This window comes from Apodemus sylvaticus, chromosome X (genome assembly GCF_947179515.1).
Source record: "Apodemus sylvaticus chromosome X, mApoSyl1.1, whole genome shotgun sequence".
NCBI lineage: Eukaryota > Metazoa > Chordata > Mammalia > Rodentia > Muridae > Apodemus > Apodemus sylvaticus.
The window spans coordinates 32,916,356-32,943,143 of NC_067495.1; the positions used below are offsets into that span (position 1 = coordinate 32,916,356).

Genomic DNA, 26,788 nt, shown 5'->3' on the forward strand with positions numbered 1-26,788 from the left:
TTCCCATATGGTAAGGGTATGACCATGGCAGGCAGCAGTAAGCAGCTATTGAAAACTAGAATGCAGTCAATGCATTAAGTCCAAACCAAGAGGCTTAAATAGTTCGAAAGATGATGATTCACCAGGAATAGAATCTAAAGATTCCTGGGTGGACGTGTAACAACATATTTTCACACCGGGTACCTTCCGTGACTCTTTTATTGGCATTTGGTCATAACAAGAAGTTAATGTAACAGCCGATAAGACTGAGGCAAGCAAAATGATTATAAATTCATCCTACTTTTCTAGGGCTGCAATAACCAAGTACCAAATATGAACAACTTAAAAGTGTCACAGTTCCAGAAGACAGAAACCCTAAGATCAAGGTGTCAGCAGGGCTATGTGCCTTCTGAAGACACTGGAAAGGGTACACTTATTTTTAGGCTTCTCTCCTAACTTCTAGTAGTTCTTTGACTTAGGGTAGTGTGATTCTGGGTTTTATATGGCACTCTCACTATATGCTTCTCTGTGTCTAAACCTCCATTCCTGCATTTCAAAGCACTAAATTGATATAGGAGCCAACTGCCTTCTAAATATCTATACATGAAGCCATAGACAAAAGCAGCTTCTAGCTTTTATCAGAGAAACCTCTCCTTACAAGGAACAGTGATGAATAGAGAGACTCATGATGCAGAAAATAAGCAGAGTGCAGGTCCAGTCCTAAATGCTTCACTTAGACCATACCCTCTAAGGCTGAGGAAACTGTGAAAAGGGAGAGGGAAGTATGTAAGAGCCAGAAGCTAGGTGAAGGGCTATGAATAAGTTTCCCTTAGGCTCTATACAACCCTTTTAATCAGGAACTCACATCAACTGTTTTTACTTGCAGGTAAGACCAGCCCTACCAATAATCAAGCAAGAAAGAGAAAGGGGCTCACTGAGACCCTACTTTTCTCCAAACTCATGGTCTCTTGGTATCCCTCTTTACTCTGAGGTGAATTGCATGGCTGTCTTTACTCTATCCTCTGATGAGCCTTCCAGTCTCCACAGTCATACAGACAGCTGTGGTTAATCTTGGTGGGTCACAAAACAAAAGGAACATATGTGACCTCTGGGAGAGTTTTGTGAGGAGGAGGTTGGGCAGCGGTGGGAGGTGCAAATTTTACATGTGGAATTATAAAATCTAAAATTGAAACTTTAAAAAGGACATCATTCCCAGAACTGAAGTGCTGATTCAGCAGTTAAGGTGTGTTCTTGCTGCCTTTGTGGAAAACCTCCAGTTGGTTTTCAGGACCTACAAGAATCTACATTCATCTTCACTTGTAGATATCTGGTGCCCTCTTCTGACCTCTCTAGGCACTAAACAAGACCATGGTGTATATACATGCATGCATGAGACAAAATACTCATATGCACACAATAAAATAAATTTATACTTAAAAATTTAGTAAAAGGACATCACTCATGGAATTAGGGGCCTACTTTGTTCAGTATGACCTTATTCTTATTAATTCTGTCTTTATAATCCTGTTTATAAATAAGGTCACCCTGAGTGATGTTGGCAGATAGGGTTTCCAAATATGAATTTTGGGTGGGAAATATAATTTAACATCTTTCTTCATATTTGAAAAAATTTGCTTAATCTCAATTTTGCATTACAATCTATTTTGAAGATTTAAAAAAATGAAAATGACCCAAGCATTGTGTCACATACCTTTAACTCTAGCAGGTGGGAGGCAGAGGTAGGCAGATGGAGTTCTGTGAATTCATCATCAAATGTAGTAAGGGAAGGAACTCAAAGTAGGAACCTGGAGGCAGGAGCTGATACAGAGGCCTTAGAGGAATGCTTCTTACTGGCTTGTTCTTCATGGCTTGCTCAGCCTACTTTCTTATAGAACCCTAGGTTGAGATGGGCACTCCTATAACTTATTAAGAAAATGCCCTACAGTAGAATCTTATGGAACCATTTTCTCAATCAAGGCTGCTTCCTCCCAGATGACTCTAGTGTGTGTCAAGTTGACATAAAACTAGCTATCACACCATAAATCTGTTGTGCAGTTGGTTAAAAAAATCTTTTGCCATTCCACTTACTGATTGTTCATCTTAGTGCCTGTGTTAATAGTGTTCTGTTCAGAAAGTCTTCCCCAGTGCCAATGAGTTCAGGGCTATTCCCCACTTTCTCTTTGATCAGCTTCAGTATATCTGGTTTTCTGTTGAGGTCTTTGATCCCATTGGACTTGTATTTTATGCAGGGTGATAAATATGGGTCTATTTGCAGTCTTCTACATGAAGACATCCAGTTTGACCAGCACCATTTGGTGAAGATGGTATCCACAGGTGTGGATGTATGTCTCCGTCTTCTATTCTATTCCATTGATAATGTCTGGTCTTGTGCCAACACCATGCTGTTTTTATTACTCTGGCTCTGCAGTGTAATTTGAGGTCAAAGATGGTGGTATCTTCAGCAGTTCTTTTCTCATTCTGGAGGTTTTTGTTTTTAAGCTATCCTAAGCATTTTTGTGTTCCCATACAAAGCTGAAAGTTGTCCTTTCAAGTTTTGTGAACATGTATTTTGGAATTTTGATGGGGATTGCATTGAGTCTGTAGAGTGCTTTTGGTAGGATGACTATTTTTACTATGTTAATCCTACTGATCCATTAGCTTGGGAGATCTTTCCATATTTTTGTATCTTTAATTTCTTTCCTCATTATCTTAAAGTTTTCATCATATAAGTCTTTTATTTTCTTGGTTACAATAACTGTAATATATATATTTTTTATTTTTGAGACTATTGTGAAAAGTGTTCTTTCCCTGATCTCCTTCTAAGTACATTTGTTTTTTGTTTATAGGAAGGTTACAGATTTTTGTGAGTGTATTTTGTACCAAGGTACATTTCTGACAATGTTCAACTGCTATGGGAGTTATCTCTGTGGAATTTTTAGGGTCACTTGTATATAGAATCATATTATCTGTAAATAGTGACGTCTTCCTTTCCAATTTGTATCCTCTTGATATCCTTCAGTTGTCTTACTGCTCTAGCTAAGACTTCGAGTACTATATTGAATCAGTATGGAGAGAGTGGGTAACTTTATCTTGTTCCTGATTTTAGAAAAATTGCTTTGAGTCTCCATTTCAAGTTGATGTTGGCTCTAGGCTCACTATAAACTTCTTTATTATGTTTAAAGATATTCCTTGTATTTCTGATCTCTACAGGACTTAATGAGATGATCGTGTGGATTTTGTCTTTCAGTTTGTTTATATGATAAATTATATTACATTGATTTACAAATGTTAACCCACCTCTGCCTCGTTGCAATTAAGCTTACTTGATCATTGTAGATGATCTTTTTAATATGTTCTTGGATTCTATTTGCAAGTATTTTGTTGAAAATTCCTCAGGTTTTATAACTGGTTCCCGATTTCTACCCTCCATTTAGCTAGTTGTTCAGGTATATTGCCCTACACTCAGCTAGTTACATAAGAGCTCTGGTAACGTAGATTCATCTGGAAGAAGACTTTTTAGACTTTTGATCACTGAGTACTCACTTCAGTATTGGTTGCAATTCTGGCAGTTCAGCTTTTATATATTGTACATGTGCAAAATGACATATGTTTGGGGTCATGCACTGCAGCTTTCTTTTTAAGCATAAAAATTTGGAAACCAACCTTTTTATTCTTCTCCCCTGAAGAATACATTTGGTGTTACATCTAAGATATCTGCTTAACTTAAGGTCAGAAAGAATTTCATGATCATTTTCTTTTAAAAGTTTAAGAATTTTATGTTTTACACTTAGATCTATGCTATCTTGAGATTGTTTTTGCATATGGATATATTATGGATTAAAATTCATTGCTTTTGCCTTTGGATATATAATCATTCCAGAAAAAGTATAAGTTTTTGCATATTTGTCAAAATCAGTTGCTCATGTGGTTTATTTCTGGATTCCCTACTTTGTTCCACTGATTCATTTGCCTGTCTTGAAACCAATATCATGTTGTCTTGATTACTGCATTGTAGGAAGTCTTAGATTTCATCAAAATTAAAAACTCCTATTCCTTTGAACAATACTATTAGATAATGAAATTTCAAGATGCAGATGAGAAAATATTTGCATATCTTTTATCTGATAAGGGATTTTTGCATATAGAAGATAGAACAAAGTCAAAAATAAGATAAATTTGTGAAAATGGGTAAATCTTTGAGCAAATATTTCACTAAAAATATAAGCGAGGCTTAGAAGTGGATCAGTGGTTAAAAACACTTCTGCTTTTCTAGAGGACCCAAGTTCAGTTTCTAGCACCTATGTCAGGTGGCTTCCAACAGTGTGTAACTCTAGTTCCAGGGCATCTGATGCTCCCTGGTCTTTGTGGGTACCGCAGTGACATGTATATAACTATATGCAGACACACACACCTACACAGAATTAATAATAATAATAAATCTTATAAAAAATAACACAAATGAGTATAAAACAAGAACATGGAAATATGCAGGGAAAACAAAATTTGAAAAAAAAAACCAGACAATATCACTGCCTAGGTAGGTTGGATAAGATGAAATTCACTGAATAATGTCATGTGTTTGCAAGAATATGGAAAGACTAAACTCTCACAGTTGATGGGAATGTAAGATTGTATAACTACTTTGTGAGTATTCTGTTACCTAAAATGTTAAATTATATGTGCCATGTAATCAAGCCATTCTACCTTCAGTATTCATCAAGAGAAAAACTTTTTTCATATAAATATTTTTGTGTGGATTTTTCATAGATATTATACTTGTAATACCCAGAATCTGGAGGCAACACAAGTGTCCAACAACAAGTGAATGGATAAAACACATTGAGGTATATATAGAATGCTATTCAGCAATAAACAATAAACAAGCTTTTGAGAAATTACAATCCTATTGGTGAATCTTGGAACTTTTTTTTCTGAAAGAAAGAGGTTATTTGTTAACACACATTATTGCATATTGTGATAGATACAGGATTTAGGATCACTTAGGGGACATACCTCTGAGCATGACTCACAAGGTGTTTCCAGAGAAGTTTAACTGACATGGCAAGATCCACCCTGGATATCAACAGCACAATCCTATGACTGAGCTCCTGGATTGAATGAAAAGGCGAAAGTGCACAATACTACCATTTACAGCTCTTGGCCTCCTGACTGTGGGTACAACGTGCCAGCACTTTCAAATTCCATTCCATGCTTTCCTTGCCATGATGGATTGCCTCTTCAAACTGTAAATCAAAAATAAGCCCTTCCTTAAGCTTTTATTTTTGCCAGAAAGATTAGTTGCAACCTGGAGGTGGTGGGAAATGAAGAACAAGAAAGAACAGGCAGGAAAGATTACAAATGAGGCTAACAATTTACTTAAAGATATTTTCTCCCCAGTGGAAAGGTTCATATCTTTCCTATACAGACACTCCATTCTTCCTTGAGGATCTCACAAGTAAGCAGTGCCTTTCACATCGTACTTTGATGTGCAGCTTGAGTCATGCTTTAAAATTGGGGAGCTTACAGCTTTTACCTATGAAACTGGACATTTTATTTACAGGACAGTATGAACATGTTCTACATTTTCCTACCTATAGATCACATTAACACACTTGCCTGCCCAGAACTTCTATCTCTGAAAACCTGGTATTCATCTTCTAAGTTGTGTCTGATCCATAAAACTCATTAAATTTCTACAAGAGTTGTTTAACAATTTACTCTTTTCAAAGGTATCTCCTGGCTCAGGAATAACTGCGGGATTCTCCATTTGTATTCTTTGGTTCTCACATTTGCTTGACCATTTGGAACTTTCCTGAGAAAGGCTTACTGTCATAGCTAGGACTAATATTACATTAGAAAAGCATTTTACAGGGCCAGGTTAGGTGATTAGAACCTGTAATCTTAAAACTCTAGAGATCAAAATAGTAGGGCTAGAAATTAAAGGTCAGCCTGAGCAACACAGTGAGTTCCAGGCCAGCTTGGGCTGCCTAGTAATTCTGTTTTACAAAAAGCCCTCTAGGAATGTCTTAATGATGCACACTCCCAGGGTTATCAATCATGATGTTTTATTTGCGAATGAAATTGTTGTGGGATGTGGAATTTTCAGGGATAAAAACAGAGCATTTGGTACCTTATTTCTTTTTGCCATACAACCATGTTGAGAGGCACTAAGTGTACATGAGATCATGTTTGTGAGGAGTGAAACATCAATAGTCAGTAAGTACCTTGTTCAAGATCACACAGACTGTTTTTGGAGAAACCAATAGGAGAAAATGTTTTGACTCTGTTGAGAAGGTATGAAGTGGTATTATTCAGGGGCAATGGTCAACAATTCATCTGTGTGGCTGTTCACAAATACTAAGGTTCCACCCCAAATCGGTTTGATTATTGGGGTGGGATGTAGAAATTTTGAAAACCTCCCTATATAGCTCAAATAAACAGGATTGGTGGTTAATGCTTTAAGTCCTTGTTCTTAAATTTCTACTAACATATGAATCATCTGTGTATTTTGTTACAATGTAGCACCTGACTCAGCAGGTCTGGGGATGCATAGAGCATGCACTACTAATAAGCACATAAAATTAGGGCCTTACTGTTGGAATGTAAATAGTGTCTGGATTCACAGTAATTGATGAGTGCCTAGGTGATCCTGCTACTCAGAAATCTTGCCAAACTGTTCCCAGGTCACGTTGAGAGCCGTTTCACTTCCCGAACTCTGCCAGTCATTTCCAGGAAGCACAAACACCAGTAACAGTGTCTGTTTTCTCCTTGGCTGATTCACAGCCAGATGTATATCTGCAGCTGACATTTAATAACACCAGAATGTTCTTAGGAGTAGGAGGAGTAGGTGACTGCCTCTGGGACATGACTCAGAAGGCTGGGGAAAGCCTTCTTTTACCAAATGCTGTGTGATGCCTGAAACTCTCAAGGAGAACACTCTGCTCTTCGTCGGGTGAGATTCTGGTCCATGGTCCTTGCACTAGGAGCAGACACACTATAAAGCAGAGGGTCTTAAAGTTTGATTTTCCTACTCAGCATGGGGCTGAGAGATTTTGTCAAAGTACAACTTTTGTTTCATGCAGTCTAGGTTATGGCCCGGAGTCTGCACCTTGAACAAGTTTGCAGGTGGGACTGAAGTAATTGGTATGAAAAAATACACATTGAGAGCAAGGCCAGATCACTAGTTTTCAGAAGAGCTACAGGTTAACAATTTTTATGGGGGGTTTTATTGTTTTTCCTACCGATTCAGAGGACAGTGTATGTTCAACATAACTAACTGAGATTCTCTGGGATAGGACTCATATTTAAGTTCTTTTTAACTGCTTCTTAGGTGATGTCGATGTGTGGTGACACTTGAGAGAGAACATGTGCTCCCAAACAGTGCCTCCTGCCTATAAGCTGCTACCTATGACCACCAAGGGAACTTAAAAAACATTTTGATTAATTTTGGCAACCTCATGCATGAATACAATGTCTTTAGGTCATAGTCACTCTAAGCTCCCCTCCCACTCCACACTTCCTGGATACCTAACCTTACCCCTCTGTCTCACAACTTCATGCTTCATGTCTTCCTCTTCCTATATTTCCCTTCCTTTTATACGCCCACTAATTGGAGTGTAGAATGCCATCCACTGGAGCATGGACAACCTACGATGGGCCACACTATTGAAGAAAATTGGCTGTCCCTCCAATGTCCATCAGCTGTTAATAGCTCCTCATTTAGATGTGGAACCCCATGCACCTCTTCCCTGTCCATGATGGAGTGTTGACTTCTAGTTCTTACAATCATTCTTTCCTCTCTTCCACAATGTTTATAAGCCCTGACCAGAGTGGTTATGATACATATGTCCCATTTAGGTTTCTGATCTCAATAGTTACTTATTCTCTGCATTTTGACCAGTTACCATCTTCCCTAAAAAGGAGCATCTATGTTGAGGGGTAAGAGTTGGGTGTAAAATAAGCATTATTTAGGGGTCAGTTTGTTAATGTACCCCTTTAGCAAAATAAAAGTAGTAGGGCCTATGTTCTCTCCAGCTGTCTCCTCCCCCCCCCCCCCTGCAACTAAGCTGGCTGGCGAGTCACTCAACTCTTCCGATAGCTACCTCCGGCCTTGGTTCTGTGAACAATAGGCTCCGCACCTCGGCTATTGACACCGCCCCCAAGCCGGTGTTTACCTGAGTCGCCAGCCGACCCGCTGAGACACCACCCCCAAGCCGGTGTTTACCTGAGTCGCCCGGCCGGAAGGCAGACGACCCGCTGAGACCTGGAGCCAGAGAATTCACAGAACCGCCTCTGAAGCCACAGACTTGTGGGGGGTTGGTCGATCCCCCAAAATACTATTTAACCTGTCTTAAAATTATTAAAACCAGTCTTGACCGGAATCCCCGCCTTGACTCAAATCTCTTTTCGCCTCCTCTGTCCCTGTTACCCCAAAATTCTCTCAACAGGTAACCCGGTTTACATGTGGCTGCTGGCAGCTACATCCAGCCACAGTTTTTTGACCATGCTTGTATCAGTCACAAGTTCCTTTCTGCAGATTAGGCCACAAACTCAGTCAGAAAACAATTGGTTAATGTTTAATGATCTTGCTGTGTGACCATCAGTTTAAAGTAATGTGGGCGAAATCACCTATGAGTAACATTTAATGAGAAGAATGGAGGACATGAAAAAAATGGATGTCTTTGAACCAGAGGGTCATGGGGAAAGGCAGAGATCAAATGAGATCTGTAAAATAGCGCAAGTGGACAAGCAAAATTCTTTATATATCGTAAAATCTTGCCTAGGACAGCCATGGACAGTAATATCTAGTCAGAGGATTAGGACAATCCAATTATGGTATTATCTCATTGGCTCGATAGCTGGAGTAATGGGTCAGGTCCATATGAAAGTTTCATCTGCTTTTTTTCATTTTTGCCTTCAGTGAAAATGAACGACAGCTTCTATCTGCCAGACCTTCCTAGTTTTAGCACTGAAAGCCTGGCACTGTAGAGTCTCAAGTCTTGTCTCCTCTATCCTATCCTATCCTATCCTATCCTATCCTATCCTATCCTATCCTATCCTATCCTATCCTACCCTACCCTACCCTACCCTAGCCTAGCCTACCCTACCCTACCTACCCTATCCTACTTTACCCTACCCTACCCTACCCTACCCTACCCTACCATACCCTACCCTACCCTATCCTATCCTACCCTACTCTACCCTACCCTACCCTACCCTAACCTATCCTACCCTACTCTACCCTACCCTACCCTACCCTATCCTATCCTATGCAATCCTATCCTACCCTACTCTACCTTACCTGCCCCACCTATCCTATCCTATCCTATCCTATGCTAGCCTATGCTATGCTATGCTATGCTATCCTATGCTATGCTATGCTATGCTATGCTATGCTATGCTATCCTATGCTATGCTATCTTATCCTATCCTATCTTATCCTATCCTATGCTATGCTATCCTGTCCTATGCTATCCTATGCTATCCTATCCCATCCTATCCTATCCTATGCTATCCTATCCTACTCTACCCTACCCTACCCTACCTACCCTGTCCTGTCCTGTCCTGTGCTGTGCTGTGCTGTGCTGTGCTATCCTATTCTATGCTATCCTATGCTATCCTATCCTATCCTATGCTATCCTATCCTATCCTATGCTATCCTATCCTACCATAGCCTACCCTACCTATCCTATCCTATGCTATGCTATCCTATGCTATGCTATCCTATGCTATGCTATCCTATCCTATGCTGTTAATGCTACCCTATCCTATCCTATCCTATCCTATGCTATCCTACCCTACCCTACCCTACCCTGTCCTGTCCTGTGCTGTGCTATGCTATCCTATCCTATCCTATCCTACCCTACCCTACCCTACCCTACCCTATCCTATCCTATCCTATGCTATCCTATCCTACCCTACTCTACCTTACCTACCCCACCTATCCTACCCTACCCTACCCTGTCCTGTCCTGTGCTGTGCTATGCTATCCTATCCTATCCTATCCTACCCTACCCTACCCTACCCTACCCTACCCTGTCCTGTCCTGTCCTGTGCTGTGCTATGCTATCCTATCCTATCCTATCCTATCCTATCCTACCCTACTCTACCTTACCTACCCCACCTATCCTATCCTATCCTATCCTATCCTATCCTATCCTATCCTATGCTATGCTATGCTATCCTATGCTATCCTATCCTATGCTATGCTATGCTATCCTATGCTATCCTATCCTATGCTATGCTATGCTATCCTATGCTATGCTATCTTATCCTATCCTATCTTATCCTATCCTATGCTATGCTATCCTGTCCTATGCTATCCTATGCTATCCTATGCTATCCTATCCCATCCTATCCTATCCTATCCTATCCTATCCTATGCTATCATATCCTACTCTACCCTACCCTACCCTACCTACCCTGTCCTGTCCTGTCCTGTCCTGTCCTGTCCTGTGCTGTGCTGTGCTGTGCTATCCTATTCTATGCTATCCTATGCTATCCTATGCTATCCTATGCTATCCTATCCTATGCTATCCTATCCTACCATAGCCTACCCTACCTATCCTATCCTATGCTATGCTATCCTATCCTATGCTATCCTATGCTATGCTATCCTATCCTATCCTATGCTATCCTATCCTATCCTATGCCGTTAATGCTACCCTATCCTATCCTATCCTATCCTATCCTATCCTATCCTATCCTATCCTATCCTATCCTATGCTATCCTACTCTACCCTACCCTACCCTGTACTGTCCTGTGCTGTGCTATGCTATGCTATCCTATCCTATCCTATCCTATCCTATCCTATCCTACCCTACCCTACCTTGTCCTGTCCTGTGCTGTGCTATGCTATGCTGTGCTATCCTATCCTATCCTATCCTATGCTGTTAATGCTACCCTATCCTATCCTATCCTATCCTATCCTATCCTATCCTATCCTACCCTACCCTACCCTACCCTACCCTACCCTATCCTATCCTACCCTACCCTACCCTATCCTATCTTATCCTATGCTGTCCTATGTTATCCTATCCTATTCTATTGTATGTAACACTGATCTGGAGTTTAGTGTATAGCTATCACAGAGGATCATTCTTATTTTTCTGGCTGGTCTGGGGGGTCATTGATTTCTTAAGTATATTTAATTTGCTGATGTTGAGGGCTAGGCATTGTGAAGATGGTGAATAATTTTGCAAAATCTGATCCTGGTTTCATGGTCTACAGTAATTTAAGTGGTTTTTGTTTCTTCCTTCCTTTATTCTTTCTTTCTTTCTTTCTTTCTTTCTTTCTTTCTTTCTTTCTTTCTTTCTTTCTTTCTTTCTTTCTTTCTTTCTTCCCTCCTCTCTCTTTATTTCTTTTTCTTTCTTTCTTCAGGATCCATAATAATGCCAAGATAGTCTTCCTCCTTCGTGCGTGCATTTATGCATGTGTTCCCATTGGCTGGTATAGTATTGACCTACATAGGCATAGAAGCCAAGAAGATCCAAGGGGAGGAGAAACATGACGGCAATGCTGAACTTCCAGTCTGACAGATGGATGTAACCTACTCAGAGTATTTGCAAAGCATGTGGCTTGAATGCAGATTAATGTCATGCAAAATGAATATGCAAATGTTAAGACACCAAGTCACAGAGTAAAATGCCACATCAGAAGAAGATAGGGTTAATCAGGAAACCTTTTTGATGATGTTAATGCCAGTTTATGAGATGAAGATAATGTCACCTAAGGGGAAAACTAACCAAAGCACAGAAACCACTCAACGTGAACATTAAAGGAAACAATAACAATGACTATGACAACAACAACCACAACAACAGGGACACTGGTGTGGGACATAATGATACAATGGTTTGTGTTCGTGTTCACAGACTTTAGGATGAATTCTGGTGAAGTTATCTGTCACAAGAACGTCTGAAACCTGGTTTTGGACCTATTTTAATTTTCACCCAGCTTTCTGATTGGTAACTGGTTTCCTTGACTTAGAAACCACTGGGAATTTCTTACTTGAATCACAACTTTGAATTAGATTCTTGGGCAGTGATTCTCATATTTGAGCGCATCTAAGACTCATCTTGAAGACTTGTTAAAGAAAGGTGATGATCCCCACTTTCTGAGTTCCTGATTTAGCAGTTCTAGTTGGACTTGAGATCCTGACTATTGATATGTTCTCAACATAGTGTTACTGCTGCTGCTGCTGCTACAGAGATCACACATTGAGGAGGAATGGTCCAGAAGACCCAGAGCAGTGCTTCTCAACCTTCCTAATGCTGCGACACTTTAATACAGTTCCTCATGTTGTGGTGACTCCACAATCATAAAATCTCATGCTACTTCATAACTGTAATTTTGCTATTGTTATGAGTTGTAATATAGATAGCTGATATGCAGGTTGTTTTTAGGTGACCCCTGCTAAAGGGTCAGTCAACCTTCAAAGTGGTCAAGATCCAAAGGTTGAAAATCACTGCTCTGAAGCCCTATCTTTAGGCAGTTTTATGGGCAGAGTAATGAAACTACTTTCAAAGTGTTTTGAGAACACTTGTCATTTAGCATATTAATACCCAAACTGAAGGACATTAGCAACAAGATGATCATAGGAAGCTGAGAAAACTAGGAGTTACATGGAAAAAGAAACTGGAAATATACTCATATTTCTTTGTGGGTAGAGCTATATAGATACCCACTAAAATTTTTCCTTTTGAAAATTTTTGTCTGTGTGTTATTACAGTGAACCCTCATCACTGTTATTTAAAAACAAATAGCAATCTAATCCTTTTTGGTTTTTTTCCCAGCTTTTAGGAACTTTATTTTCCTTCCACTTTTTTTCCCTTTGCTCAGATGTCTGCAGAACAGTTCAGGACCAGTCAGCGGTGGCTCCAACCTACTCAGTGAGCTGCGCTGTGGGAGCTGCTGGCCAGTCTTCAGTCTTCTGTGGGGAACTGAATTTCCTTCTTGGTCACAGCCTTCTCAGCAGCAGCCTGCTCCTCAATCTCCTCTGGGTCTTTGTGGAAGTGAAGATCAGAAACAATGTCCCATGGGTGCTCACGGGAGATAGTACCTCACATGCAGAGTACTTCCAGGGCTAGCATCCACCATGTCAGACCCACTGAGTGAGCTCCCTTGTTGTTGCATGGGATGGCAATGTTCACATAGCGCAGGGGAGAATCTATGTTATATGGAGCAATGGTGGGGGGGTTGATATAAGAGGTCTATGTGAGGGGCTAGTTGTCAGCCCTGGGATCAGTCACCACTAGAAACTGTGGCTGTCTGAAGGCTGCTTGGATCTGGTTAGTGAAGGTCCCAGATGTGAAGCGGCCAGTAATGGGAGTGGCTTCTGTGGCAACAGCAAACTTCAGCAAAGCTTGCTTGCTCCTGTTTCTGGAGGAGATGATGCTGACATCAGCAGGGTTCTCAATGGCAACAATGCTGACATCAGCAGGGTTCTCAATGGCAACAATAGCTCGAGCTCCTAGCAACAGCTTCTCCCAGGTCCTCTTCAGATTTATAATGTGGATACCGTCACTTTTCTTTTTATAGATATACTGCTCCAGCTGAAAGTCAAGGTTGGTGCCACCTAAGTGGGTTCCTGAAGCAAGGAATTTGAGGCCATTCTCCTCCTTCATCTGTAGGATGTCAAGGGCTCCGGAAATTGTGTAAGTTTCCCTTTAAGTTACATGGGAAATCAAGAACAATGCCATATGGACCTGGGTGGGTAATGTGGAAAGCAGCAGTCTACCCTTTGTAATTTAGAATTCTTGTTTTCTGCTCCATCTTTATCCCTGTGCACCTTGTAGGCAGAACAGATTTTGGGTTGAAAGTTTTGTGGGTAGGTTGCTGTCCTTCTCCTTCCACTGAAAGTCCTGCCTGTTACAGGAGGGGGCCACTTCAGTCTCTATATCCCCTACTAATAGGGATCTCAGCTAGGGTTACCCTATAGACTCCCCATATCCTCTCCCATTCCAGGTCTCCAGCTAGTCCTAGAGATGCCCCCCCCCCCACTGATTTCCATTCTCATGCCCAGCCCTCTTCTGTCTTCCCTTCCTCTATACCTGATAGCCAATTCCATACTCCTCCTCACCCCCCTCTCCCACCTAGTTCCCTCTCTCCATCCACCTCTAATGACTGTTTTGTTTCCCCTTCTAAGTCAGATTCACACATCCTCCTTTGGGCCCTCCTTATTACCCAGGGTTTTTCTTTTTAATTTGTGGATATTAGCATGGTTATCTCACACTTTATGGCTAATATCTAATTATAAGCAAGTACATACTATATATGTCTTCCTGGGTGTGTGTTACTTCACTCTGGATTGTACTTTCTACTTTCATCCATTTGCCTGCAAATTTCATGATGTCTTTGTTTTTAATAGCTGAATAGTATTCCATTGTGTAGATGTACCAGATAGAGCAGAGAGGTAATGGCTAACCTATGACTGGCTCAACTTGAAACCTGTCCTATGGGAGAGAGCCAGTTCTTGACACTGTTAATGATACTCTCCTGTGCTTGCAGATAGGAGCCGAGCATGTCTGTCATCAGAGAGGCTTCATCCAGCAGCAGATCGAAACAGATGCAGAAACCCACAGCCAAATATCAGGCAGAGTTCAAGAAGCCTTGTGGAAGAGTGGGTAAAAAAAATTGAGCTACCCATAGGAGTCAAGGATAACACAAGAAGACCTACAGAGTCAACTAACCTTGGTCCATAGGGACTCACAGAGACTGAACCACCAACCAAAGAGCATGCAGGGGCTCAATCTAGACCCCCTATATTCACAATAGACATGCAACTTGGTCTTCATGTGGGTCCCCTAACAATTGGAGAAGGGACTGTCTTTGACTCTGTGGGCTGTCATTGGATCCACTTGCCTTGTCTAGACTGCCTGGTTCAGTCTCAGAGGGAGAGGAGGTGCTTGGTTCTGCTGTGACTTGATGTCCCATGGTGGGGTGGTACCAAGTAGGGGCTTCCTCTTCTCTGGGGAGAAGGGGAGGGAGTAATGCAGGGAGGAATGTGTAAAGGTGAGACTGGGAGGAGAGGAAGGATAGTGTGGGGGATGAGATTGGGATGTAATGTGAATAAAAAACAGATTATGAAAAAAGAATTCTTGTTTTCTTATATCTTGTAATAACAGGGTTACTAAATCTGTCATCTCTTCCATATATATGACTATTTTGTTTCCCCTTCTAAGTCAGATTCACATATCCTCCTTTGGGCCCTCCTTATTACCCAGGGTTTTTTTCACCATATATATATATATATATATATATATATATATATATATATATATATATATATATGACTATTTTGTTTCCCCTTATAAGTCAGATTCACACATCCTCCTTTGGGCCCTCCTTATTACCCAGGGTTTTTTTCTCCATATATATATATATATATATATATATATATATATATATATATATAATTCTGAGCTATCTCTCCAGCCCCAACAAATTAATTTTTAAATACCTGAAAACAATTAGAATGCTATTGAGAAGAAACAGGAAATGGGAGACCAGATGTTGGAAGCAAATCTGGACTCTATATATACTATATATATATATATATATACCAAGGTGTCAGAAATTCCATTTTTTCTCAACAAAATGCCCATCTAACTAGGTAACATTTAGAACAAATGAGTTTTTTAGTAGTTTTTTTTTTTTTTTTTTTTTTTTTTTTTACAATAAGATAATCCAATCAGTTTTTCAGGAGATGTATTCCAGTTAAAAGTATTCCCTGAATTAATGTAAGATAAATACCTCTATTTACTTCCTTAGGTTGGCTGAACTGCAATGCCTAAAGCAAAATGCTTGCAACTCCTGCCAGAGTTATAATGGACTTTGCTTATGACTGATTCACCATCTATTTTCTCATGCCTCCTGCTACTTCCTCTTCCTCCCCTCCCTCCCTCCTCTCCTCCTATTTTTTTTTTTTTCTGAGATAGGGTTTCTCCGTGTATCCCTGGCTATCCTGGAACTCACTTTGTAGACCAGGCTGGCCTCGAACTCAGAAATCCACCTGCCTCTGCCTCCCAAGTGCTGGGATTAAAGGCGTGCACCACCACTGCCTGGCTTCTCCTCCTCTTTTTTATCCTCTTCTTTCTTCTGAGACAGAGCCTAGCTACACAGCCCAGGCTGGCCTGGAACTTGCTCTGTGACCCAGACTGGCCTCTAACATTTGGTTTTCAGTTTACTGTTTCCTCCTTCTTGATAGTATCCTAATTGTCTTCAGTATGCAAAAGGCCATCAGTTTGGGGCTCACTCTCCAAGATCACTGTTCTTACAGATGATCCAGGTTCAATCATAAAGCACCCACATGTAGGCTCTTGTTCCAGTTGATCCAACTTTCTCTTCTGGATTCCACTGGCACTAGAAATGCACATGCTGCATATGGCAAAAACATAAAAATAGACATAAAATTTTTTGAAAAAATGAAAGTTACTTGTTTGGGAGAAATGAAGCAAAAGCTGAAGAAAATTAAAGACACACTATTAAGAGACTTACCACTGCATGCTACTGGAAGCAGTCCTGCTGGGGAAGTGGGATGATAGACATGTTTGGCGATTCTAACCTTAAAAACACAGACTATGAACATATTTAAGAGAACACCGAGTTACACATAGTCTTGGAATATAGAGTCAATGTCTCCTTCCACACAGCACAGAGGACAGACCTATTCTCTTACCATAAAAATGTTTTTCTTTGGAACAAAGTTTGGGCAGCTTTTCTAGTACCCTTTATAAGATGGAAGGTTACTAAGACTGGAGTGTTTCAATCGCACTGGTGCACAGCTCCCAGTGGGACTGCTTTGTATCACCACCATGGAATTTGGCTGTCAAAGATAACCTATGACCCCATGAAGCACATGCTGCTTTTTGTAGTGTAAACAATAAAGTACCAAGTCTTCTGGCTCAGGCATCTTGTGTCTTCTTGGTAGCATCTGTAAAACCATGGCAGCCTAACCTGCTAGCTTAAAGTTATCATAAAGTAATATTTCACTGTACCCACTGTCCCTGACAGAAATCTCAGATTTATTGCTGAGAGGTAAAAAATTTGAGGCATTAAATGATTCCCCAGTCATTGCTTTTAGAATTCTACCGGGAAGTAGCGAATGCCGTCATTTATAGCATTGAGCACGGACAGGCTACATACATGACCTTATGCAATTTGTAGAAAGGCCCAAGGAAGTGAATGTGCTGCCACTTAAAACTGGCTATAGAAACCATGAGGTCTGCAGGCTATAGAAAGGCACAACATGGTCTGTTACATCTATTCTACTTCTCGTGCCCCTGAACCTCACTTTGAAGGGCACTGGTCTAGAGCATGCCCAGAACATGCTATGATGTGAAAATATTGAAAGCAACTGAAGGATGAAGTGGGAGTTGTAGCTATGATTTACTGATCTACTATGTTTCAGTGGCGATCTGAAGGACTTTAAATATATGGACATAAATGTCACATTGCATGGCATTATTTTCATGATTTTATGTGTAACAAAATAATTTGAAAGAATTTAGGAGAGTAGTTCAAAATTAAAAACTAGTGGTAAATTTTCCATTTATTTGTAAAATAACTGTGGTCTGGAGAGATGAGTCAGTGCTTGAGAGTATTTGTTATTCCTTCACAGGACCTGGGTTTAGTTCCCAGAAGCCACATGGTAGCTCACAATCATCTGTAACTCCAGTTTCAGGAGATCTAACACCCCATTTTGGCCTTTGTGTGCACCAGGCACACACACACACACACACACACACACACACTCACACATACACACACACACACTCACTCACACATACACACACACACACACACTCACTCACACAAGCAAAATACTAGTACACATAAAATAAATAAATTAAAATTCGGGTGGGATATAAATGTGCAAGCTCTTAAGTCCATCTGTGTTTCTCAGAAGAACATGGTATTTTCATCACATCATAGCTACTACTGTTTTTCAAATATTCTTTAGGTATGAAGAATTAAGATATAATACCTCACATGGCATGTTTCATCGTAGGTATTGGATTTGTTTTGATTAGTTAGTATTTTTCATTTTAATTTTTAATAAGAGAAATCTTATGTCTTTATTAACCTAGTATATACAATGTTGTCATGAAATAACTTATTGCATTTCATGCAAGCATTTTTAAATTGATGGTTAAATGAACTTGCCCTTGATCAATAAGTTCTTTTAACTCAAATTCAAACAGTCACCTATTATATTTTTGAGAATAATTCTAATCTGAGTTGTCTTTTTACATTCAAATAGTCTATGGAGCTGGGGTGATATCTTCGTGATTAAGAGTGTTTCATATTCTTTCATAAGACCCAAGTTAGTGTCTCAGTATCCACATGCTGCCTGGAACGCCAGTTGCAGAAGATCCAATTCTCTCCTCTGGCCTCTTCAGGCACCCCATAAATACACACATAAATTAACTAAAAACCCTTTGAAATTAAAAAAAATTAATATAGTACAAAGTAGAAAATGTTACATAAATTGATGTTTTTATGTTTAAGTGAATCTTTTTAACTACCATGTCACCATATTCTATTTATTTAGAGTGCATGATTATGCCCTTTCAGCAGTCTTCATTTATATTGTTAATGGTTCATAAATCCATCTCTTCTATACTTCTAAACTCCCAAGAACCCTCTGAGATTAAATATTCTGTAATTTATCTTGGCTTGTATGTAAGAGTATTGGGAAATGTTGGTAAAAATTCCTGAGTACAGAGATGAAAGTCAAAGATGTCTGTTTTGTGAAAGCTAGCTAGCTGTTCAATATCTACCCCTTAACAGTTTCCCAAGATGTTTAAAGACAATCTAGAAATTGAAGCGGAAAAAGTATACATAAATATGATTAGTGCAGAAATTTGGGGGTTTTGAATGAAAGCCTTTCTGGATTACAAAGCATTTCTTAAACTGACTAGATACAAATGTTACTTTGATCAAGTTTGACTCTGTTATTGCTGAAATTCTTTGTTTGGCCACCTATAAACATTTACAAATGCATTTTAAAATCATGTCTAACAAATGATAACATGCAGAGACTGTATTACTTTAGGAAATTTGATCTACTACTTAGGAAATTTGATCTACTCTATACTTAAGTATAACAACATGCACTTCTGGCAGGTTCCAGGCATTGTTTGATAATCATATTTTTGGTAGGCAGGCATTAGAGTTTGCCTTAAAAGCTAATTCTCAAAATGTCTGGGTATGGTTTACTATTCATAACTCTGTTGAGGTGGGAACTTGGGGGTGGTAAAGCTGCAGGGATAAAGCAACTCTAATATGTCATTTGATTCAAACATTGCTAAGAAACACATAGAATTTAGTTAAAACGTGCATCTACAAATCAAAAGTTCATAACTTGCAATGTGAAGTGAAAGGATGTGTGCAAAGTCGGAGATTCTTCATGCAACTGAGAGCTTAAGGTTCTCCTCCAACAACCTCACTTTTCTTGGCTCTCCCAGGTACCACGAACAGGATAGTAGTGGTGCTTGGGAATGCTAATGTTAATTCTTCAGATCCTGGGATCATCATCTTCCTCCCTAAAGAGAGGCTACTATTCAATGAGACTACCATTCTGGAAAGCTGGGAGATCATTAGAAAGGAGGTCAAATTGAAATCTAAACACACTTGACTTTGTGACCTTTGTGAGGTCAATCTCGGGGAAGAAGGATGATTTACAAAGAACATATAGGCATGACCCTATAAAGAGCATTATTAGTGACATCCTGTGACACCAGGCTCAAATATCAGAGAAAGAACTAAAATTCAAAAGTAGAATGATGTATGGCCAGAGACAGCCAAGGATGGCCAGGGCAGCTCTCTCTTCAGTGATGATATTCTACTTGAGGCCTAAAGACCTATGAATACAAGTAGAAACTGGCAGAATGGCTAACATGGGAGATAAACATCATAGCATGGAAGAGAGAATATATTTTCCACATAGTATCTGGCTAGGACTTAAACTATGTGTCTTAAGAAATCAGCCTTGTGATGGTTACCATCCTTATATGCAATGGCTCAGGACCTCAGAATTCTGAAGTCTAACATTTACTGATATACACTTGTCATTCAAACGGATATTTCCTTCTGTATTTCTAGCTGTGCTGGTGGTGTGAACAGCTGTCTACCTAGTTAACCTGTCTACCAATCCTCCTTTCTAATCAGATAAACTCAGAAACTTTCTGTGTGTCTGATTCAAGCACTTCTCTTTCTCTATGTCATGACCAGGCACAAAATATAAAATCCACATTGAGCTCTATACATCTTCTTTGATGAACAGTCAATGGTCTTTCCTTGTTGCCTCTGACAAAAGAATCAAACTTCTTTGCAAAGCAAAGTGGTTTGTTGATAAACAAGTTCTACAACAACCCCCAAAGCCTCTCAAATGTAATGTTTCCATAGTATGAATGCATACCCCGTAGCCAGTTTTAAGGTACCACAATTGATCAATCAGACCACACATAATGGGTTTCCAGTTGGTATTAGCACGAGTGTCTCAAACACTTGAAGAGCCATTTATGCCGACTTGCTTTATCATTATGCATTGAGTTCTTCAACATTTAAGATCTGGGATGTACTTGCAGTTCCACATGTATTCCGGGATGTTGGATATGAGAATGCCTTTGTTCATGCTATCTGAAATATCTGTCCAGAGCACTCCCTTTTTGTTCATTATATTTTATTTAAGTTATTCAGTTTTTATTGCTGCCCCCACTCCTAGTCACTTCCCTCCCACAACACCTCTTCCTCCCCCACCCTCTCCCCTTCTCCTTTTTTACCCCACCTACCATCACTGAAAGAAGACTTTTGGTTCTGTCATCTTGCTAGATTTTCTCACTCTCTCAGGACCTGGCATAGATGAGACCTCAAAAAAGACTTCTCTCCTTTGCTTTCTCTGCCTTCATTTGGGCAGCTCAGAAGCTGGCCTTAAAATGAGGATTCAAGTGAATTCTGTATTTTACAGCTAATATCCACTTATCAGTGAGTACATTCTGTGCATGTCCTTTTGGGTCTAGGTTACCTTACTCAGGATGATATTTTCTAGTTCCATTCATTTGCCTGGAAAATTCATTATGTTTTATTTTTAAATGCTGAGTAGTATTCCACTTTGTAAATGAACCACATTTTCTGTATCCATTCTTCAGCTGAGGGACATTTGGGTGGCTTCCAGTTTCTGGCTATTATGAATAAGGCTGCTACAGTAGGTTAGAGAAGCTTCTGGATCTATGCCCAGGAGCAGTAGAGCTGGGTCTTCAGGTAGAACTATTTCCATTTTTCTGAGGAACCACCAGATTGATTTCCAGACTGGTTGTACCAGTTTGCAATCCCACCAGCTAATGAGGAGTTTCCCCCTTTTTAGCATCCTCACCAGTATGTGCTGTCACTTGAGGTTTTAATCTTAGCCATTCGGATGGGTTTAAGGTGGAATCTCTGAATCGTTTTGATTTGAATTTCCCTGATTACTAAGGATGTTGAACATTTCTTTAAGTGCTTCTCTGCCATTCAAGATTCCTCTGATGAGAATTCTCTGTTTAGCCCTGTAAAGTACAGAATACCCATAATACACACCACAGACCCTACGAAGTTAAACAAGAGGGAAGGACCAAGTGAGGATGCTTCAATCCCATTTAGAAGGGGGAACAAAGTAATCGTGGGAGGCAGAGGGAGGGAGGGACCTAAGTAGGAGAGGGGGAAGAGGAAAGGAGGGCAGAGTCAGATTTGGTTGGGAGACAGGAGAGAAACCCAGAGAGCCAAGAGAATGAGTGGAAATATGCAGCTGCCACTCCCTCCCCCGTGTGGGTGGGGGCGGGGGAAACCTCTAGAAAGTCCAGAAACAGATGAGGGAGGCTCCCAAGACTCAATAGGGATGACCTTAGCTGAAATGTCCAACTGTAGGGAGATGGAACCTGAAGACACTACCTCCAGTAGTTAGATAGGATTTTGAGGGTGGGATGGGGAAACCAATACAACTTCAAATTTTTCAACCACAATTGTTCCTGTCTAAAAGAAATGTAGGAACAAAAATGGATCAGAGACTGAAGAAAAGGCTTCTCAGTGACCAGTCCAACTTGAGATCTATCACAAGGCTGGTCACCCAACCCTGACACTATTGTTGATGCTATGCTGTGCTTGCAGAAGGGTGCCTAGCACACTTGTCTTCTGATAGGCTCTGCCAGCGACTGACTGAGATAGATGCAGGTACTCCATAGCCAAGCATTGGACTGCGGTTGGGAACCTCTATGGAAAAGTTAGGGAACGGATTGAAGGAGCTGGCAACTAATCTCCACACCCCTGGGAACTCTCAGAGAGTAAGTCACCAACCAAAGAGCTTACATGGGCCGGTTTGAGGCCTCCAGCACATATGTAGCATAGGCCTGCCTTGCCTGTGCCTAGTTTTGTAGAGACTTGATGCTCCGTGGAAAGGGGATGCCTGGGAGGAGCACCTTCTCAGTGGTGAAGAGGAGGTGGAAAAGGGGAAGAACTCTGTAAAGAGGGATTGGGAGGAGGCAGCATGGATATAAATAAATAATAATAATAACAAGTAATGAGCATTCATGTACAAGTAACTTATCTGTAAGTCTTCTCATGTAAAATCAATAGGACTGTAGGGAAAGAGGGATGGTAGGGGAAAGAGGCCAAGCAAAGGTAGATATCACTATGGAGAACTATCTCAGTTGAATTGCATAGGAGACTTCTGAGACGGAATAGATTACACATCACAGCTGTGTTGTTCCGAGATGGAGATTGCTACCTGAGTGTCATAACACTTCAGCCCTATGTAGAAGTGCACTAAGTGGGCTCTCTGCAGCCTGGGAAATTAGAGCATGGAGACCTTTGAGGCTCCTCCCAGGCTTCAACTTTCTTTCTTATGCTTTCTTGTTTGATGTAGCCAGCAAAGATAATGCCAATATGATGTAAGCTTGGTAAAAACTGGAAAATAGTTTTCCATGTTCCCTCTAATTAGCTTTTGCTATTCTTTTTTCCTTTTAAGAAACACTCTTGATTATCAGGGACATCTAGAAGTTTTGCATAAAGTGCCCGCATGGCAAAAGAACCTGTGCCCAGCCCCCAAGCCGGAGGTGAGAGGAGGCTTAGATGCATTGTTCAAAGGGATTTCCCTGAAGTCTGATTATCATCTAAGTACACTACACACTGTTGCTCCCCTGCTTGCAACATGTAATTACCAATATTACTAGCATGTCTAATTTGACAAGTGATGTAGAGGGTGAACATTAAGTGGGAGCTGTAACATTTGGCAATGTATGCTGCAGAGTTCTCAGCTTTGCACTGTCACCAGGATCATCTGTATGCGCCAAACAAATAAACCTTATGAAGATTTTGGATCCTAGGAAAGCAGTGAGAGAGCATTTCTTCCTCCTTTTCCCCTCTCCAAACTTACAGCTCAACACCAGTAGTTAAACCTCACCATCCAGGATGAAAACCAACACTTATCTTTGCTACAAGCCCATTCACCCTCTTCATTCAAGTAGTGGACTGTTATTTTTAGCAAATTCTCTCCTCTTAGGATCCGTACCACTTAATGACATCAATCCAAGGGGAGGTCCTTGGTCCTGTGAAGGCCCAATACCCCAGTGTAGGGGAATGCTAGGGTGGCGAGGTGGGAGTGGGTGGGTGGGTAAGGGAGTAGTACCCTCATAGGGAGGTGGAAGATGGAATAGGGGGTTTGTGGAGGGAAACTGGGAAGTGGGATAACATTTGAAATGTAAATAAATAAAATAGTCAATTAAAAAAAGACAGTTAGAGATAGTTGGTAGGTATTTGAGTAGCATAAATTCCAAGGGGAACAAAAAAGAGGCAGAACAATTATCTGGGGAATTATAAATATTAGTAACTACAATGGAGAAATTTGATATTCAGCCCAAGTAAATTGTAACCCCATTAACAAATTTTGTTTTGATAACCTTGCATTTAGCTAACATTTCAGTCTCTTTCTTGTCCATAGAACATTAGTGTTAGTTATCTTATTAATAATATCTTGATCACCGAAGTTGAAATATTTGAGATACTCTTTTAAGTCCTTTATCTACTTACTTTAGTCCTTTTTCTTATACCTGTGGATTGTTGGGCATACAAATCTGGCCTTGAGTGTAGATAGAGCAGGTAACACAGATATGAATGTTTTTAGAGCCATCACTGCCATGGGTCTGCAAGAAGGTAATGCATTCGTTGCTGCCTGTAGATTTAAAAGAATCCCTTGAATAATATTAAACTAGGGATTTGAATGTGGGCAGGGGAACAAGGAAGAAGGAACAGCAGAATGGAGAACTAAGCATGGCGCTGGTTACGGTTGCATCGCCCCTTAGCTTTCAGAGCTGCCAGGCCATCCAGGAGATATCAGGCTAATTTATCTCCATACTTAACTTTTTTCATCATTTTACTCCTGTATTGAATCTTCTGGATCTTTCTCTGGTTCTGCAGCCTTGCTACATAAGTATAAAAATTGTTATTTTAATCTAGAAATAGCCATTTACTCTGCTCCAAGTTAATTTCCTAGTCTAACCTTTAGTTCTTTGTCAAGCATCATTGTCAGAATATCCACTATTCAAAAACAAAGCAAAATGTATGTCTAGGGTTTGCGTAGTCCCACAAAGACTCAATGTTCTAGGAATGGGGGAATACTCAGAGGGTCCTCCAACCTCACAAAGGAGAATGGGATGGGGAATGGGGAGGAAGGGTTGTGTGTGGGGTGCCTGGATGCGGGTGCAGTGAGCGGGATGTAAAGTGAATAAGTAAAAGGTAAAATGAAAGAAAGGCAAAAATGAAGGCACAAACTGAATACAGCTATATATACACACACATAAAAAACAAACAAAGCAAAATGTATGGCATATCTATAGAAGGGAAAACTAGAATTGACATGTGACCCAGCATTCCCACTTACCCACTCCAGGGAATGTATAGAAGGGTGCTGGAGAGAACATGTCAGAAGTGAAGCTGTGCTCCATGCTATTTTCAGATGTAGGAGCAACCTAAATATACATTAACAAAAGAACAAAGAAACTGCAATACTACACACACACACACACACACACACACACACACACACACTATGTACATGATACTCTAGCATATGATCCAGTCTTTTAAAAAGAGGGAAATCTTGTCATCTGCAGCAACAAAGATAACTGGGAGAACATAAAATGTTAAGTAATGTCAGGCATAAATACTGCAAAATTTCCATGCTCTCAGCTGCATCTTCAATGCATTTATAGAAAGAGTCAATAGAGTGGTGAGACCAGGGGTTGTGTAAAGATTGGGATGATGCTGGGCAAAGTGTACAAAATTTCAATCAGAGAAAATAAGCTTGAGAACTGTGCACAACTATAGTTAATAGTCAATATATTATATATTTGAAAATAGCAGAGTTGATTTTAAATATTCTCACCATAAAACAATTAAGAATATGAAGTGATAGGCTTATTAATCAGTTTGATTAATTCACAATGTATACTTAGTCCAAAAGATTGTATGCCACATAATGAACATGTGCAATTATTCTTTGTCAATTAAAACTAAGTAAGATCTTACTGCCGTGTATGTTTCTCTCCAATACCAGCCCCTGGAAGCGTATTGCCCCTTTCCCTTCCCATAACTTTGTGCCCTGATCTTCTCTCTGGCATCCAGATTTTGGCATCCCTTCTGTCGGTTGTTTTGCTAACTTCTGACCTCAAAAGTGCTCCCTCCTGTTTGCCTTAGCGCCCATCATTGCATCGTGAAGGAAAAGAAGTTGTTCTTGTCTACTTCCCACTGTGAATCTGGAAGCCAGTTCTGCCAAAAGAACCATGTGTCATTTTACAGAGACTGAAAGCATGGAGGGAAAGGATATGTTGTTCTGTGGCTGGTTGTATCGAATATTCAAGTTCATTGCTTAAATTTCTTTCTTTTATCAACTATCACTGGACATTAGAACAGACTATATTAGCTTTTATGAGCAGTTGTTTAGCTGACTGTTTTCAATATTTATAAAACACTTCACATTTTCTGGGTTACTATTTGCAACCCTGTTGAGTTTTCCCTTCTCAACCTGCTTCCTGCTAAGAATAGAACGTGACAAGAGTGACCTCCTTGAGAGAGGATCTGGAGCAACTTTCTCAAACATGGAAGGGCACTACTATTACCTGGGTTTCTTTTTCAAATCGCATTCTGGATCAGCAGGTCTGGGTTAAAACACAAGACTGTGCATTCCTATCAAGCCCCTAGATGCTTGTGCTACTCCCAGTACAGGCTACACTTTGGGTGGCCAGGGTGTCAATGCCTTTGATGCTAGAAATTTGGACTGTGAGTCATGGACAATAATAATGGTTAATGAAGTTAGGTCTTAGACCTATCATTTCCTATGATTGTGTACAGTGTATGCACTACATTTTGGAAAGAATTTGGTAAAACTGTAGCTCCTTGGGCAGATAGATGCTCTCTTGTGTATCTTCTCTGAGATTTTATATGATTGCGCTGAAAAAGAGGAAGAAAGATCCAAATCTTCAGCTAGAACAGTGGTTTTCAACCTGTGGACTGTGACCCTTTTGGGAGCTGCATTTCAGATATTCTGCATATCAGTTATTTACATTGCCATTCATAAACATAGCAGCATTACAGTTATGAGTAGCAATGAAATAAGTTTATGTTGTGGGGGTTTTACCACAACACAGGGAACTGTAAAAATGGGCCACAGCATTAGGGAGGTTGAGAACCACTACTCTAGAATGACCTTTCCCCCACAGCAATATTCAAGTTGACAGTGCCTCTAGAGATAGTGCTGAACCAGTGGCTTCCTCGGGGGTC

At 40.3% G+C, this 26,788-nt stretch overlaps 1 pseudogene; it reads right to left on the reverse strand.

Annotated features, from left to right (window-relative positions):
* Positions 1–12,836: 12,836 nt before the first annotated feature.
* LOC127674409 (40S ribosomal protein SA-like) lies at positions 12,837–16,485 on the reverse strand (annotated as a pseudogene).
* Positions 16,486–26,788: the final 10,303 nt, after the last annotated feature.